Source organism: Quercus suber, unplaced genomic scaffold (genome assembly GCF_002906115.3).
Source record: "Quercus suber isolate HL8 unplaced genomic scaffold, Cork oak 2.0 scaffold_133, whole genome shotgun sequence".
Classification (NCBI taxonomy): domain Eukaryota; kingdom Viridiplantae; phylum Streptophyta; class Magnoliopsida; order Fagales; family Fagaceae; genus Quercus; species Quercus suber.
The window spans coordinates 426,367-430,606 of record NW_027069596.1 but is presented as its reverse complement, the minus strand read 5'-3'; the positions used below and the strand labels follow the sequence as shown (position 1 = coordinate 430,606).

General features: G+C 29.3%; 1 long non-coding RNA gene across 1 annotated transcript; it reads left to right on the top strand.

The window, feature by feature from the left end:
• The first annotated feature begins 218 nt into the window (after positions 1 to 218).
• LOC136068783 (uncharacterized) lies at positions 219 to 2,663 on the top strand. The gene is made up of 3 exons (XR_010630103.1): positions 219 to 417; positions 2,117 to 2,259; positions 2,380 to 2,663. It is a non-coding gene; the product is annotated as an uncharacterized LOC136068783 (long non-coding RNA).
• The last annotated feature ends 1,577 nt before the right edge of the window (positions 2,664 to 4,240 follow it).

Genomic DNA, 4,240 nt, shown 5'->3' with positions numbered 1-4,240 from the left:
CAAGAGGTACAAACACTGCCGAACCTAGAAACTTTAGGAAGAATGATCCCACTAAGGTTAATAACTTTGAAAAACCTAGAGAAAAAGTTGGTCAATCTTCAAACAATTCATTGGATGCTCAGTGTTTTAGGTGTCAAGGGTATGGTTATGTTAAATCTGAATGTTCNTTCAGCTTTTCTGTAATCTTTAGATTACTTGATGTTTTGGGTATTCATACCTAAACTTTGTTGCTAATTGCTTGACAGGACATATTGATCATTCTGCTAGAGTGATGCGTGTGATTACATGGAATTGGTCATTTAGAGGTTACCTAATGTTGATGATGGGAAGGATGACTTTGACTCCGAAGAGCATGAAACTCATGCCACGGTGCTGGATAAGTTGCTAGCTTGGGAGAAACTATATGATGAAGTGAAGGTATATTGCAGTATCTTTTTACTTTGTTTTTTTGCACTTTGTCCTGAAAAAAGGCTTTACCCAGTGAGGTTCCATTTTACATGAACTGATAATTAATTTTTTGCTTAATTATAAATTTATGGGCCTTCACATGTATGCTTGAGCATTCCTTGAGTATAAGTAATGGAGATTTTCTTTGAGTTGATAAGAATTGGTGCACGTAGATAATCTTCTAGTTATTACTTCTAAAAAATAAAAAAAAAAACTTCTAGTTATCTCAGCTTGCTTGTCAATTTGTCATGAAATTGGTGATGTGCTTTAGGGGCATGATGCACAATTTGAGTCTGAGAAACATTTACAGACAAATAACAGTGAAATTGCTAATTTCTTTAGTAGGTATCTTAAGTTAGTTTTCATATCCAAACTTAGGTACTGCAACTTTACTTCACCAATTAAATTCAGCTATGTTATAAGTTGTAATTATGAATATGAGAGCACATTCTGTGATCTGTACATGAGTTTTGCCATTCTAGAAAAGACCCCCTCCCCCTTTTTTATTTTGGGTCAAAGAACTACTAACCATACAAATTGCATCTTGGAATGCGAATTTTGATCATTATTTGTGGGTAATCATTTGCCGTTTGGCGTGGTGGTGTCCAAGGACAAGTAATTTGGCAAAGAAATATTGAAAATGTCGCTTAATCATCTTTCTTTAAATTTCATGTTGTTTACCATCAAATCTCATTATCTTTTTACGTTTTTTTTACAGTGATACATTATTCTCTTTTTCATGATGTATTTTAGGGCCTAATGTCATTTACACATTATAATGAAAGTAAGAAGCTATATTAGATAAGTTGGTTGTATTGCTTTGAAGAGTGGAAAAAATGTATTTATGAAGTATATTGAACCTTAACTGGTTAATTTAGTGAGTTACAGGGATTCGCGTATATGATTGTGAACCTGCCGCAGTCACGAATGTTAATTGTCTAGATAATAATTGCTTCAATAGAAACTTAATTAATGTGAAATTGGTCACGATTGGTGTTCATGTCTGATATTCACATTGAGAACGGATTTTAGTATATTCCTGTAAGAAAGGTCTCGGTTTATGAAGTCTACATTATGATATTCAAAAGTAGGTTTACCATTGATAGATGGAAAATTTGCCAAATGCCCTTTTTGGGCAAAAATAGCAGCTCTTTGCCCCATTTTCCAAACTAATTAGGGAAATGTCTATATTTTGAAACTCGATTTGAGATAAATCGAATTAGGTCTTATAGCAGTGTTTTTAAGAAGCTTATAGTGACGTTTTTAAGACCTATAGTGGCGTTTTGTAACTCGACCTCTATGAAATTGAGTTATAGGTAAAAAAAATTGCCTATAACTCGATTTCATGGAAGTCGAGTTACAAAATGCCACTATAGGTCCTTAAAACGTCATTATAGGTCCTTGAAAACGCTGCTATAGGCTCCAGAATTTTTTTTTTAAACTCGATTTATCATAAATTGAGTTTCAAAAGAAGGACATTTCCATAATTAGTTTGGAAAATGGGGCAAAAAACCGTTATTTTTGCCTGAAAATGGCATTTGTCAATTTTGTCTATTGATAGATATTTGTTAATTGCTCTGCATAGACATAGATTATGTGCTATTTATAGATTTTTTTTTTATAAAAAATTATGATTCTTGGTTTTTATGATTTTCATTTTTGTTTGTAGGTATGCACCTGATGTATCCTTCGGCCATTTGGGATCCGAGGAAGTACATTGTGCCCTTTGTTTAGGTATTTTGTAGTTCACCTATTTTGTTGAGAAAACAGAGGTGGAGGAGATGAGAGAGAGGTGTGAGGCTGTTGCTATGGGTGAGACTATTTGGCTAACGTTGTTAACGTTAGGGTTAACAACGATCCTCTTAAAATGCTATTGCTTAAGTGCTTGCTTAGATGTTTTCTTATTTAATTGACACTTGCCCCTATTTGCAGGAGTTGCTGCAAACATGTTTGGAGGAAATCCGTGTTTTAGAAGTAAATGCCAAATTAGTAATTTTGCTATATTAAATAAATACGTACTTTTGTTGCTTAAGTGCTTGCTTAGGTGTCTTCTTATTTAATTGACACCTGCCTCTATTTGCAGCAGTTGTTGCAAACATGTTTGGAGGAAATTTGTGTCTTAGAAGTAAGATACCAAATTAGTAATTTTGCTATATTAAATAAATACGTACTTTTGTCATTTTATCAAGCTTAAATTGCTTTGCTAGATTCTATAATAGAGTTTATTGTCATTTAGTTCAGATTGGAAAACAAATGTTTTCCATTCAAATTTTCCACTTGTATTGGGAGGTTGAGCTCTTCAAGAACCTACAAACAGCAATATTTATAAACAAAAAGATTCATTTACAATAATCAAATAATATTATTTAAACAGAAAGATTATTTAATAAAAGACATTTTTAATTCTCTACAGTGCATTAAATAAACTTATTGATCATAAAAATATCATTATAAATTAATAGTAATCGATAACGCACTTGGACTTTAATATGTTCAATATAGAGCTCTTGATCTAACTTCAAAATAAATTCTACAAAATAGAAATATAATTTTTTAATTAAATTAAGAAAATAAAAAAAACTATTAAATTCATGAGAACCTCCTAATATCATAGAATAAAGTGAACAAATAACATTGCTATTTCCATTCAATAACACAGATTTTGAGTATATCATGGTTTTGAAACTTAGACTGTTCAAAGAACTGAAGAAAGAAAAGGTTCAATGTCTTTAAGGTCAAATCAAGGTCTAACCAAGGTTGAATAGTGATGACATCATAATTAACTTTATAGTTATTTAAAATATAAATAAATATATTAAATTAGTTTAAATAAAAAAATTGACTAAAATAATTCAAATAAATATAAATACCATCTTTAAAATGTATTTTTTATATCACAACTTTCATTATAGTGTTTCAAAAATCAACAAAATATTATTAACTATTAAAAAATAATCACAATAAAAAGAAAAATTATTTTTACATTATACTATCTAGATAAGATTTATATAATTTTTTTTTAAATGTCTACAAGATTGTATATTTTTTTGCAAATGAGTATAATATTATATATATATATATATATATATTTTAATAAATATATAAAATATTATACATATTATATGCATTTGTTTAATTTATGATATAAATCTAAAATTTACCGTAACAATATATGAATTTAATATACCAATATATGAATTTAATATACCAATACGTGGGTTTGTAATATTAGCCATTAGGAATCAAAGTCTGGTCAAATAGGCCTTTTGGATATACATCACAGTAAGTTTTTTTAAGACATTCTCCCCTCTCCCTGTATGGGTGTTAAAATACTTAATATTAAAAAAAAAAGTTAGGTCAAATCCAATAAATAATGCAGCTAAGAAAGCAATTAAATGAAAAAAAAAAGTTTTAAAAAATTCCAAAGCAAATGAATGGTGGTAACGTGGCCACATGTCCAACTTTTTCATGGAGAAGGGTAGTGTCTGCCATAGTTTGGTGATAGACAACTTTATTGGAAAAGAAATGTGAAATGCACTTTTCGACTCTATTTATTGTCCTGATTCTCGTTTTGGTTCTTATATTTTATTTTTATCATATTTAATCCCTATTTAGAAAAGCGCCATTTACTTTAGTCATTTTCGTTAGTGCCCTAACAACAAAATCCTAAGTGGCAGACAGAATCATTAAAATAATAATAAAAAATTTTATTTTGGTATTAAAAAATGCCATGTCAGCATCTAAATTTTTTAAAAAAAAAAATTATCAAATTTAACTAAAAAAAAAATTAAAA